At 39.8% G+C, this 14,913-nt stretch overlaps 1 protein-coding gene across 3 annotated transcripts in view; it reads right to left on the bottom strand.

Moving 5' to 3' along the window:
• Positions 1-13,536, bottom strand: part of shroom1 (shroom family member 1) — a 31,974-nt gene extending 18,438 nt beyond the window's left edge. For all 3 annotated transcript variants that reach the window (XM_039618368.1, XM_039618370.1, XM_039618369.1), the window contains exon 1: positions 13,331-13,536. The gene's annotated coding sequence lies outside the window, so the exon portion shown is untranslated. The remainder of the gene's footprint in view (positions 1-13,330) is intronic.
• Positions 13,537-14,913: the final 1,377 nt, after the last annotated feature.

Here is a 14,913-nt window from a genome sequence, read left to right as displayed (position 1 = left end):
ATTCAGAATATTCAGAAGACACTACTGCAGGGCAGCAGATAAAAAGCGATTGTAAATGCGTGATTCCATCAACAACAAGGGAGCCATGGCGACAGCAAGTGAGAAAGAGGAGACTGGTCCCTACAGGAAGCTGAGACAAACACCACAAAAAAGCACAATAACAAATGACCCACTTCCTGGTTAGAGGTGGGGAAAGTCTCAATGACTCCTTCATTACAGAAAAATGTTATCTTTAAAGAAAAAAGTTGTCTATTCTTCTTGGGTCCTGAGTGTCGGCCCTCACAGCTCAGCCCTGATCTCTCAGCTGTCACTGAAGACACTGTTAGCAGTCTAAACAGGGAGGATAATGTGCTCCATTTGATCTTCATCCAGCTCAGCTCTGTCTTTTCTTTAAGCACTACGTGTTGCTCAACTCATCAAGCAGGGTACCATTTAGTTTATTTTTACTATTATTAATTATGCATTATTTATTAAGTTCTATCTATAAAGTGTAGAAAAACAGGGAAAAAAAGACTCACAGTTTCCCTTCAGCTTTGTTTTCTCCATCCCAAAATCAAACACAAACACTCACATCTGACATTCGAGAGTCACAGTGCTAATACATACACCACAGTTATTATTAAGACATGCATGCTTCTATCTTCGGTATACGATATGCACACATATATTGACACGATCACATATACTGATATATATACTAAACAGCTTTAAATTGAGTATCGAAAACCCAGAAACGCTGTAGCCATGTTTTACTGACCACTTTCACATCTTCAGCTGACATTCTCTACCAGTGAGCTCAGTGTCGCCTGGTGGCAGTGACCATCTCTGCCGTGTTACATAATGAGCTGTGGTCTGACTATAGACACATAACAAACACTGGAAATCACACATGGTGGCATTGCTGCTGGGGCTACAACACCACGTGACTTCACCATGAGGACGTGAATTCACAGAGGTGGAGACTTCCTGGAGAGAAAGTGACTTTACAGAGCATGTATTGTTCTTGTAAGACCAATCCCTATTCTTACACTATCAATGTCATGGACAAGGTATGAACGCCGACTTCAAACCAAAAAGAGCAAATAAGAATATATGCCAATATAAGAGTAAATACTATCTTCAGGAAAGACCACGTGAGGACATGTGTTACTAATGAACAACATAAAAGAAGTAAACAAGAAAACAAGAACTAAAAGTAATCACAGAGAGAGTGCAGAGGACTTGGAAATCCTTATGCAAGATGCTATGCATCTGCACCTAGACAGTATATAATACACTACTCATAAAATGCATTGATGCTGGTAAACCCAGGGTAAAGCTGTTAATGGGCTTCTCTATAGCACAAAGGCTACATGATATGACCTGGTTCTCAGGTTTTTCAAAAGCAGCTGCAGTCTGCCTCTCTCTGAGGGTTTACAATGGAAATCAGTGTAACCCCAGTTTCCTGGTCTTTATTAAGAAGCTAATTAACTCTGATTTTAAAGCATGGAGCTTACAGTTAATTTAGGTTTGTATTCCTGTAGTAATCCTTACTGCAGAACATGTCAGATGTAGCAGCAGCCTCAGCCTAACTCGCATATCTGCTTCTATAATTAAACTTTAAAAGATTGAGCATTAGAAATACTACTTATTTCATATAGTTATTAATAAGGGTAAGTGCAGATGTTCTTCTGTAGAATGGACTCGGGCAAAAACCCTGATTATGAAATCTAATCTCTAACACGTTGTGCTCAAGTCATCATGATGTCAGCAAAATGTCTCATCAGCTACCAGCTGGGCTACCTTTAAATGACTTCAAGTGAACTACCATGATTACCTTAAAGTTAAATCCAGTGCTATGGTTTACAACGAAATACTGGTCATTCCCATGAGTCTCAGCTTTACTATGTGTGTGTAGTGCCAATTAGCAAACGTAAGTAGATTCTTTTCTTATAGCTGACTTTACACTCATGACAGTATTGATCAGCGGGGCAAACACCTGACCCTTTATGGTGACATGGCACTTAGTGCGTTATCGCAGGCTGATTGGCTGGATTGGGAGCTTGGCAGAAGCACAAGGAAAAGAATGTGCTTGATAAGCAGCGAGAACATGTACTGCAGGTAAAAGCAAACAGGCTGCTATAATCATTACACAAAACCCCACTGGTCTTGTCAAATTTTACTTGTCGTTTCTTTTAGATCACATCCCGACCTCAGGCCACTCTGAGAATTCAGTTATCAGTGATGTTAATGGTTAGTTCGCAATGGCGTCTCCTGTGCTCTAGTGTCCACTGGATGAAATTCTCAATTTCTACACGGTTCTTACAAAAGTTGTTAATTAAACTGCTGTATCTAAATATTACTCATACTATTAAACTGGCAGTGAGCTCACCTGTCACCTGTTGGCCTGTGTAGATAGTATGTGAACATCTGATAAGAGACAGCCTGCGGGACACTTCCTGGTCGAATACAAAAGTGAATAAGGGAAGATCACAGAACTGTGAGCCCTCAGCAAAGCAATGAGGTCACTATTTGATTTAAAAGGTAAGTTTAGACCATCTATGTCTGGCATACTCTGAGACAAACACGTTGAGAAGGGACTGCCCTTTTTTCCTATCCACTGTGCTCAGCGCGGCTTAATTTCAATTTGCAATCCAAAGGTTCTCATGACACCTCCAGACAGGAAAAACAGGCCTATCGTGAAGCTTTGTTATATCATAAGGACAAAGTTTTAGTTTCAATACCGATTACATAATGACGTTAAATATTTAATCCTCTACTGAGGGAATATGCATGGGCAGAAGTGCCAGGTTAACAATGTGCCAATGGCGAATATTTGCAAAGATGCCTAAGCACCAATTATGAGTGTTAGCGCTGAGACCAAGCACACTTTAGATTTAGTTATTTGATTAATCAGAATTTACCAACCCTTCTTCTAAGAACCACGTCAGCCATTTAGTAGCAACACAGGGACGTACTATGGGTCTAGCCTCAGGTTTATAAGGTTTGTTACTGCAGTCATGGAAAATCCCAAATCTCATCCCCATCCATCTTCTGCCACACAGATCGTAAATTTTCACATCAACACACTATCCTATTACCTTTGAGACACTCCAAGGACATAAGTAGAAATGGGCGTTTTCCCCTCTCATAATTGTTCAACCTCCTGGAGTGGCTAAAGTCAGGTTACAGTACTAAATGACCACTCCAAGACAACAGCATTCCTGGTCTGGCCTTAGTGCTCCCTTGTACCCATATAATGTGAGGCAATTGTCAGCAGTGAATGGACAGTCGTAGAACACAGAAAGTAACAGAAGCATTTCAGAGACCGGTTTTGAGGGAAAACCTGCATTCCAGACTCTAACAGTAAATACACTCCCTCATTGCTCAGATCCAGGCATCAAGGAAGGGCACTGCACACTACTGCACACCTACAAAGGTTTTTGCTCACTCACTAACTCGAGTTTGGAAGATTGTCAATTGTCAATCAAACACACCAAAACAAGAACTGTTCCCACGAGTTGTTGTAACAGCAGTTTCTCAAGTAATAAATATTTACCACGTTTCCCCATTCACTTCTATTGAAGCTTGTCCAGCTGACAAATATAAATGTGGGTTTCCTGCTCGGGTCACATTTTTTTTACTACGCCGCGATCTCACAAAAAAAAAGGAAAGAAAAAAATCGCTGTACACATGTTATATAAAGATAATGGCTGTGCTGTGATTTTGGCTAAATGGACAAGTGAAATGATCGCTCAGGGAGAAAGTAAAAAAAAAAACAGGATGCTTGTAATTTTCTTCTTTCACACACTTATTTTGGGTGTTGCAGCTTTCAAAATTGTACAAAGGAAAAGAGAGAGGCGTGCCTGGGGTGAGAAAGGCCTTTGATAGCTTTTTTTTCTAAAGCGCTATGAAAAGTCACTAAGTTGGTAACTATGATATGAAGTAAAGAAGAACGATCGTGGCTTCATGCCACAGTGATGAGAGCAAGGCATAAGAGTTAAGACTGCATGTATCTCCACATGTATAAAAAAACAAGGAAAAAAAGAAGAAGATACCCGCAAATCCCGAAACTTCCATCCATGCACTGATGCAAAGAACGAACCTCAATATTCAAATATTCAGCTACAGCCCTAGTGTGGTTACCTAACAGGCTCCACCCAACCTGTCGGTCCATTAGACCTGCATCCAGTCACAGGCACAAAAAATAATAATATTTAACCAATAAACTCTGCCAGTAGAATAACATGTTTTTGTCCTGCTTTTGTTGAATTCCTTTAAACAAAGAGCACATAAATGCAGAGTCACTGCAGTCAGTGGCAAAAGCTTACTGACAACAGGAGTCATTCACGCATGGAGCTTTTGCTGCTGGGCATGTCAGTGACATTAAGTCTGGAAAGGAAGGAGACAAAGCAGAAAACAAACATGAGGATAAAAAAGGAAAATGTATAAGAAACTGTTTGATCACTATCTAAAGTGGCATGATGAAAGTAGCAGACATGCCTCTAATCTCCCTCTTTTTACCTGGCACTATGCTTTTAGAAGCATGAAAAGGACAGTCCAGATACAGAGCAGCAGCTTCATCAAGGACAACAAGGGAAAATTTGCTCAGTGTTGCATTAGGAGATTTGAATTGCAAAACAACCGGGAAGGCAGATAGAGGCAGTCTGTGAGGGCAAACAGTAAATATGCACTTCTCCCTCTGCCTCCAACTTGACACTGAAATCAACAACAGATCTGATCCAAAGCATATTTTTGAGTAAGGAGATTCGGATGTTTAATCTAGAGTCCACTTGGCCACTGTGACCTCCCCGCTCAGTTTAACACCCTCCAAATGGCAGATGAAATCGAGCAAATTAAATTGGCCAGCATTCTCCGCATTTTTGTTTTCGCTCAATGAGTGCAAATTATCAGGATTACCCACCCTGATAGACCAACCGGATTAAGCCAAGGAGAGGTGAAGGCCCCTTACCAGAGCCTGACTAACGGGTAGAGCTGCAAGCAGTAACTCAGTCAATTAATCAGGTAGTTAAACAGAAAAATTGATAACTTATTCTTTTCATAATCACTTGTTTTAATCCCTTTAATCTACTATTCCTTTAATTTCTATAATTTGTTAGCCTTGGCATCCCAGGCTCTAATGTCACTCAGTCTCTTTCTTCTTTATTTACACTCATGTCTCCTACTCATTCCTCTTAAAATGTAAAACAAGTGAGGGTTTCCAGCAGATTTCCTTTTGAGAAGGATGCATTTCATCTGCTCTAGTAATTGAGTGAATAAAGTGCCTGGAACATAAACATGACTGGAAACCACCTCACTGTTTGACAGTTACTTGTCAGAAACCATCTGGTGTCTGACTTTAAATTCCTGTTTATCTAAAGAAGTACTTTTGTGCATAAACATTGCAGGTATAGAGAAACCAAGATTAGAGCAATTTAGCCACCACACTAAATAAACTTTCTGCTTCCTAAAATACTAACTTGCTAACTGAAAATGCCTAAAAGCACACAAAACAAACAAGTGGTTTGATCACATCTCTCAAGGTAGTTGATTTTGCAAAACCAGTCATTGCTGAACTTATAAGCTGATTCCCAAAACTCATAAAACATCCTCACTGGAGAAATAACGTGGACTAACTAAAGATTTACTCAATCTGTAACAGAAAGAACAGAAACTAAAATGCTCAAGCTGACCCATGATCAGATGGTACTACACTTTATTGCAACAGATCTAGCAAGCCGTAAGTTGACCTCCTCACCCCTGCTAATCACTCTTTCCACTCTACACGCACACAAAGTACATCTAATCTAGTGGGCAGCTTAATGACAGATTTTTGTTTTAATTCTTAATTCCCAGCTTTAAGCATGCTCCACATATTTTTTCATGACCACATAGTGAACAAACCAGTACCAAACACTTCCAGTGATACCTACTTCCTCAGTTTTGATGCATAACTGAAGTAGATCATTTATCTTTTTGAAATGACTGCAGTGACAGTTTCCCTCAGTACAACACATACAGTATAGAATATCACGCCACCACTCAGTTGGTGTGTAGGCTGAAGAAGAAGAAGACGAAATCTCCTGTAGACCCCTGTCCTCAGGAGGCTGTGAGTTCTCTTTGTGTAACAAGGCCCAGCACGAGGCATTTCCTCCTTCTGCCTGGGGACTCTCCACACCAGGAGAACGTTGACTGACCCTGAAGCCTGTGTGTTTTGTCGCCAACTATGGCACTCAACTCTGAAACCTGAAAGACAGGTGATGTTTGTGGAGAAAGATGGCTGCCGCATAGCCTGACCTCCGAGTCTACCAGTTTTGTGTGAGTCAAAAGGCAAGGAGTGCCTGCTTGATGTTCCCGCAACTAGCTGGGTTGACCGCATGTTCGATAAAACATCTGTGAACCTTGTTCCTCTCCTTCCAGGAACCATTTCATTTTCCACTTTACTTGTCAGAGACCATGTCCAAACAAACAAAACATTAATCTCCTAAGAGAGGAGGTGCATTGTGCTAGATTTAGCTGCTAGCTAATTTCCATCTGCAGTCCCTGGGCATTTCAAATAACAAATAAAAATATAGAGAAACACATCTACAGTTAGCAAATTATATCAATACAAATGTAGCTGATAAGTCTATACAATAATCCAAGCGTCTCGGCTAAAATTTAAAACCACATGGTACCACAGTATCCATCTGAAGTTATAGTCACAGCACTTTGCTTACTAGCCCCAGATAGACAGCTGGTATAAAGCCCACTTTCCCATCATAATGCAATCACAAGCAAAGAATTTTTTCCCTCAACAGGCTGATAAGTCTCTCAAACTAAGTAATCTTGGCTAAGCGCTTTTGCTCTGAGAAGTTTTCTTTATGCTGCAGAGAACTATATAATGAAAAAGAAACAACTAAAAGCAGAGTTATTATTTTATCTGGAGTACAGTAGTTCTTTGTTGCGACATGAACTGAGTTTTCTGCATTCGTCCCACCTTTGCCTAAGTAGTTTCACTGACAGAGCACATGACAAAGGTGTATCAAAAGAACAAATGTGTGTCTAATGTCCTGATAATTACAGAGTGCCACCCACACCTCTGCATACGCCTCCCATTATACCAACGCCTCTGCCAAGGTGAAATACTTGGTATTAACTTCTAATTATCCTGCTTTTGAAACACATACAGTAACCTAATAGTGCTGATTATCATGCTCAGGAGTCAAGCGATTCCTAATCTCTATAGTGTTTCTCAGCACCAAGTTTACCACCGTGGTTAATTTTAGGGGTACTGATTACAATGGGCTCATGTTGCTAGTGGCAGTGCAGGTTTCCTACCTCAAAGTGGGGGATGAAAAAGGGGGTAAAGAGAAGGAGGAGGACGGTGTTTTAAGACTTTAAAACAAATCACACAGAGATTAAACTTCACTAGAAAACAGTGCGACTCAATTTGGACTTTGTAACCTGGTACAGAAAAATAGAGTGATGTAGAAACACTGAAGTGACTACAGGGGTGAACATTAATGTCTTCTCTAAAAAAAAAAAGCTATTCAAGATGGAAAAATACTTAAAACAGTATTTTTTCACAATGCTGTTATATATACTATTACATACTGACTATATGTCTTGGTTGCGTTTTTTTAATATTTGTCTTGTGGCTTGGCCTGTTCTAGTCGGATGGCAGATTAATAATCTGAAAGGTCCAAAGGAATAAGACAGATTGCATGTAATGTTAAACAGGACCATTTCTGGCAGAGAAAAATCAAAAAGAAATCTGTCTTAAATTACCTCAGAAGGGCAGCTCACGATTATATTCATTTTTCCTTTAATCGTGAGTATTTTAAACATAAAAAAAAAGATATTCATTTCACACTGGTATGAAACAGAGAACAGCAATAAATTTTGTCATCAGAGAGGCTTATTTTTGCATGACAAATGACTGAAATCATAATTCTATTGCAGAATGTCAACTAAACAATCCACTGTACAATCACTTTAGCCCACACTAATTTATCATTTTGATGTGTGCAACGTGCTGAAGCTATGTCAGCACTGACTGGACAACCACACACAAAAAAAAGACATCAAGCGGTTAGTTCCAGCCATGTTGGACAGCTGTAAAGGCCTCTTTTATTAGTCAATATCACAGCCACATTAATGTGTCCCTGGCCAGCTCAGGTCTCACTGACAACCCCTCACCCACACCTTTTCATCAGGGGCTATGAAACCTGAGAGGACCCTAAAGCAGACCTGCAGGCACGGCACAGACCCAAGCACACACCCCACAGACTGTGCGCCTTCCTGCCTTTTACTGAATTCACCGCTGTGAAAACCACAGTGAAAAAAGCAATAGCATAATCCCCAGTGTGATTCATTAGAGATTTTACAACTTTAAAGTAATAATCCGTGATCAGTGTGCAGCATTTAAGTCCAGCGCTGTGCTGGATTTGGATTTGTCCTGATGGATTTCCTGCATGTGTTGTTCTTGACAAATAACGCAATGCATTATTTTCTCTATTTCTGCAGAATTTAAACTGGTGAGCTCAAATATTTACAGAACAATCTGCTTTCATATGATGCAGAAAGAAACAAAAATTGCATATTTAATCACATGTAAATCTTAAGTTATTTCAAAAAGAGTGGAATGTGTAGGGCACTGAATTTGTTGTTTGATAAGCAACAAGAAATCAATAAGATAAGAAAAAGATATGGTATAGAAAAGATATATTTTTACAGTCCAGGTTCTCCGGGGATATACTTTCGAAAAGGCAATAACACGATGTCTTATAATTAAAAGTACCCAGTGATGTTTTTGCCCTTGTGTGTCATCATGTCAGCACTTTTTTAGTGTTTATTTGTCTCATGTATACTAACAATGATGCACATTCATCCAGTGTCCAATATATCACCAGGTTCATTGTTTTCATTTTAAAAAAAATGCAGCAATGATCCAGAGACAGAGAGGAAGAAATCTGCAACACAACTTTGAAACAACAAAAAATGCCCCTTTATTTTGTTTTTGTAAAAGACAACCCCACAGGGCACCTGTAAATACTTTGTGAGTGTAAAAGACCTTTATCTAATGTGCTGCTGCAATTCTATCTACACAGCTCCTAAAAAAAGCAGAAAAAAAAGATTCAGGATGTATTTTTAAAGGCTGCCCATACAAGTAGGTTACTCACATGTTTTACCACACACATGCACAATGCACTCATGACATATGACACTACCACATAACAATGAGGGGCTTATAAGTCCAAACAATAGAGCAGGAGTGGTCCTGTAAGAGCACCAGAGTAGGAAGGCACACACATAACCGTACACACTTTTCAGCTTCCCCAAAGGGGGGTCTCGCCCTAGCCAGTAATAACCCCTGGCAGCCATTTTTCTTCTTCATGTCTGTCCATTATGTAGGACTTTAAGGGGTTTTCTGCTCCTCTGACAAAAGAAGGAGGATCTGACCATAGCTCACAACTACAGACAAGTGAGTTGTCAAAGCCATTGTAAATAAGCCCGTCACTGCCTGCAGAATAGAGCCCTGTAGTAACAGACAGGAAACAAGGAGGGGGAAAAAAGCAAGCAAAAAGAGCTGAAAAGGTTCCATCTGTTTAAGTCTGGTGGATGGTGTTCGGGACAGCGTTGCCTGTTTCTCAAACACAGAGCATGAAGGACCCCCTCAAATGTCTGGAACGCCATTCATGCATGAGGAGAGAGAAGATGACGTTCAAAGTGAAGGGCGCTCAGAGGATCTTCATCTTTATGTATGAATGCATATAGACAGTGATGATTTAAAATAAAGACTTACATGTGATCAGCCATCATTTTTGCCATTGTTATATCCTTTATACAAAAAAAATTATTCAATACAAAACAAGGAGAAAGGGTATCCAAAACTATGACGTATATGATGATGAAGAGTCCTTAAGTTTCCTCATATTGCCCAACATCACAGAAACCATCTGAAGGCAAAAGGACACTTTCACCTAAGCGTCTATCATATAATTACATGCTTTAAAAAAAAAAAAGTCAACATCAGTTATGCATTAACCTTGGTATCTGAATGTTCCATTTTCAGCTCGTCTGGTGCAACTTAATAACAACACCTTCAGACTTCCCTTGTTTAGTTTATTACTCATTACTCATGTAGGGCAATTTGGGCTTGAGTACGCCCTCAAGCAGGTTTTTCTCTTCCTCCCGTGTGCTCTTACTTTAGGTAACTATAAAAGAAAAATCAAATGATCTGCCATGATTTCCTCATCAGGACCTCACTGAAAGTCACTGCAGTGCAAGTGAGCATATCTGAATACGTATACAAAACACGGAGGCACGCTAAAATTCTCCTCAATCATCACACCGACCTTCCCAAGGGCACGACTTTCAACAGCCTTACAAACTGGACCACTAAACATTATAACGCCTAACATCAGCTCTAACTAGGGTTTAATTAATATGTTACAGTATCAACACGACAATGTGCCCACGCTTTAAGAAAGACTAACCTCTTTCTGGATGATATAAGGTCAGATATAAAGTCTGGGTAATAAAGTCAGACTTTAGTGGTCCAGTTTGTACGGTTATAAAGTCTGACTTTATTACCCCTAAAATCTTGATAACATTGTGTCTGAGGACTTTGGTCACAAAACATATTTTTGCTTTTACCTCAAACAAACACATTCTCATTCATTTTATTTCTAAAATGAATGACGCACTACTTTTATACTTGGTCACTACGTGCCAGACGTGGACGGCTACAATTTGAGATACTGCACAGATTACACTTTTCCCAAATCTTTCCTTCTGTGATAAACAAATCCTTCTATACGGGGTGAAAGCAGCCACCCTGGAATTGTCAAATAATTGGTACCAGTTTGCGTTATTGTGATCACAAAGACATGGATGTTGAAATGGAAACTAAAGAAACCACCGGGCCACCTCAGCTTACCAAAACATGTCATGAAACACACTTGTTAAGGATCAAATTCTCCCTGAGAGAAAACGTGAATTCGTTCGATATGGCACATTTATCTATTTTGACAAATCAAACACACATTTTATCTGCAGTATTACCTGTGACATACTTCCAATAAAATCTCAGGTTACTTTATTTCTCGCAAAAAATATGGTGATATTTAAGTTCCTCCTGACCAAAAAAATCACTGCTTACTATGCTCTCAAACTTCTTTCTTATAGCTGATTACAGCATGCCTGCGTCAATCCTTGCATCAAAAGACACCAGTGAACCTAACACCTAATTCTATGACTCATTCATGATATCACTTTTTTCTTTCACAACGGTATACATTTATCTTCCCGGAACCAACAATGCCATTCACACATCAGTCTCACAGCGTTCAGGTTCAAAGCAAAAGGTATATTACATCAAGCCTGCACTTGATGTAATATATGTAAACAATCGACTTAAGGCTAACAGAAACTAACAGGCTTCTCACTGATTTACAACTTAGACACCTTCCTGTTACATCTTATGCCATTATTTCACTATGATGCCTCGTGCAAAGTTCAAAGTGAGGCTGATAATGGTTTAATTACCACACTGTTAAGTAATGTGTTAAAGATTTCTGTTGCTTTCAGCTGCTTTGTCTCTGAAATTTAATGAGATTTTCTGTGTAATCCCATTTCATCTGGATCAACCACAAAAACCTCCGTTTCTACAGAAATAATCTGAAACCTATGTGAACTATAGCTTCACGCCCACAGCCAGGCCAGTCGCTTCAACCTCGCAGTGGTTGGTTGTATAAAAGGTCACAAAAAGAATTTAAACATCCAAAACTACATACGTTCAGCTGCAGTGTGAGTAATTTTCCACCGCTCGAGGAAAAAAAAGAAACATAAAAACGACCATCCCCTACAGGTCGAACAAAAACACACCACATGCAGGATTGAATTCCTACAACATTACATACTTTACTACAGGTTTGTTTTTTTTCTTGTCTTTTTGTTTCCCCTAAAGAAAAAGACAGAGAGAGAGAGGGAGAGAGAGGGGGGGGGGGAGACTGAGATCAGGTTTCAACACCCAATCTAAGTTTACATTTACACCCCATGGCTTTGTGACCCTACTCTCATTTATAAAGCTGCCCTTCTGCTATTTGCTTCCATCTTTGGTTTCCGGCTTTCTTTCTTCTTTATACTTCCTGCAAACAACACTTACTCAGGCTACAGTCCAAGCCGCCACCTGTACGCAACCATTACCAAATATTTGTATTGCCACATGCTAGCATGCCGTGGCTGCAGATTGGGATCAACAGGTGTTTATCCAAGCACCTCTGGGCTAAGTCCCTCATCTCTCTGCATGCATTACGCCTACATAATTATACCCAAATATCTGAGTGCGTGCTGCTGTCAGGTCAGGCTCTGTAGATGTAGCTGGGGTTGAGCCAGGTCAGCAGCCCCGAGCATGGCATCCTCCAGCAGTGGCAACAGCAGCACACAGAGAGGCCAGTGTGCTCCCACCATCTGACCAACCTCACAGCCTAAGTGCTTCAGTTTCAGCTCCAACACAAAACACCAGTGTCTAGTTTCCCTTTAAATAAAACATAGTCCACTCATTAGCTAAAACCCCCACCCCCACCCCCACCCCTCCCTCCTTGTGCATAATTGAGCGCTAGGTATCAATTTAAGGCAATGAGGTGAGGTTAGAGCAGGACAGTATTATGTTTTTTTTTTTGTTGTTTTGATTTGTTTCAAACAACAACCAAAGCATGAGTAAGTAAGGTACAACACAGCAATTAAATGTGGTGATAACAGTAGTTAGGGTTTGGGTTTGTTTCTTTCCAGTCCTCAGTATCTATTACACGCTTATCAGTCAGCTGTCAACTCAGATATTGCTTATTATCTCCCACTGTTACCTAACATTCATGAACAGTAATAATAATGTCTATTAATAAGAAGCTGCTAACATTAACGCATATAAAACCTCGTCATATTACAAACTAAGGAAAACTATGGCATTTTAAAGGTTAAGGGTATAGATTAAGGATTACATCTAATTTACACACACACATACATATATAATACATTTATTAAGTATTACAAAATAAATAAGTAGCGATATAAGCAGCCTAGATGGGCTTTGCTAAATACCACCAGATCCTACTATTAACCTCACCTCCCAGTAATAAAACTGAACTGAGACCAGTTGCTTATTCGTGGACACTTTAACTTCCCACAGACACGAAAAACAACTTATACAACATAAACAAGAGGTCTGACTGAAAGGTGTCACTGTCATACAGGTATTCTGCGAACATTTCCACTAATAAACCAACAGGTTGACAGCTGACAAACGAAACTGAGCAGGCACGGCGATACTGGATGCACCTGCTGCCACCCTAAACTACCCTCAACGTACCTGCCGATTCCCGCTTCCTTCGCGGTTCTCAAACTGTAGCTTTACTCCTGGTTTGTTGTCTTCAGTGAGTTTCCTCTTCGTTTATCAGTGATAGCTACACAAACTAACTAACTAACAAGGACGGCTCACTTGCACACGGTTAGCTGGCATGTCTCGCAACCTCTGGTAATGAGCTTTCCTTTTCCTCCGTCCGCACTCAGCTTACCTTGTTCCCTGGAGAGAGAAGCGGATGAAAGGTAACGGAGGACCAAGGTGGCCAATTAGACGTGGTGGGAGGCGGGCGAGGTGGGAATGCACGATATCTTATTGGTCAGAACACATTAATGGCGGAACAGTGGAAAAGTGAATTTCCCTGTATTGTTTTCATTTTTAAAAAAAAGAAAGAAAGAAAAAGAGGCACAAGCTGGAAGCAAACTGAAGCTAAAACGCAATAAAAACTCAATAAAATTATCTGTAAAAAGCGGCAAATGTTTAAAAAGTTGCCTACATAATAATAATAAAATGTGGCAAGTAGCCTTTACAAAGAGTTAATGTTCTCAGGCCAGAGCAATGTGGATTGAAAGGAGCTAATCATTTCTAAGAGGCTCTGCCATGCAAAGCTATATAAACTACTTTTGTTTCATGCACAGAAAGATTAACTAGACATCTTTTTTTAATCTTACTGAAAGACATGAATAACTGAGGCCAAACAATTTGGGTGGTTTGGGATGTCATGAGCTCACTGTGAAAATATTCAGGGAAAGTCAGGTTACTCTGATGTCGTTTGTTACTAACTCACAAACACTGTGTGATCTCAGATCGCATAAGTTACTATAAGCTCCATAAAGGCATATTCATGGACATGTAAACGTATATTTAGTTCATGGACCACATGCAGTATAATTTCATTCTATAAACTATCTTCAAGCTCACTCAATAGTCAATATTTCTTCCTTAAACTCTACTTTGTTCTGTCTGTACCTTTAAACTCTCTGATCCAAGATTAAATGAAGCACTTAGGGTGTCTCTTTTTAGTTATCCATCACCTCTGTGCATGTCACATGGTCTGACTAACAATCAACTGAAGTGGCAATCCACTGATAACATGGGGGGGAAAGGACAGGATAACAGCAATGACAATAGCAACTAATGGCCACTTGGTGGCAATTCATTCACTGTGGAATGAAGCCTAGGCTTTGTCCTGGGTCAGCAGCCATCTATGGTGTACACATCACTACATGGGGTTGATAAAATAATGTCACACTGTGCAAAAAGAGACTTGAGCTGGATAATTCAAATACAGCTTCATATGTGGTTCACCACACTCTGATTACACACCACGACGGTTCATTATCACTGCTTAATGCAAAGTATTTTCACTAGATGTGGGAGTCACCAGACACCCCACAAAATATGACCAGAATACTTCACTCACAATATGATATTACTGTGATTTTTTTACATTTTCCAATATGCTGAGTGTTGCAATAACATATACTGCTATTTATAACTTTTTTCAACTGCAAGTTATGTCCTCAAAGTTAAACTATATCTGTTTTATCCAATAAGCTCAAGTTATCTCAGGTCGGGTATGTTTGTTTTCC

This window comes from Oreochromis aureus, linkage group 10 (genome assembly GCF_013358895.1).
Source record: "Oreochromis aureus strain Israel breed Guangdong linkage group 10, ZZ_aureus, whole genome shotgun sequence".
Taxonomy (NCBI): Eukaryota; Metazoa; Chordata; class Actinopteri; order Cichliformes; family Cichlidae; genus Oreochromis; species Oreochromis aureus.
Note: the sequence above shows the minus strand (reverse complement) of the source record. Positions and strands in the feature narration are given on the sequence as shown.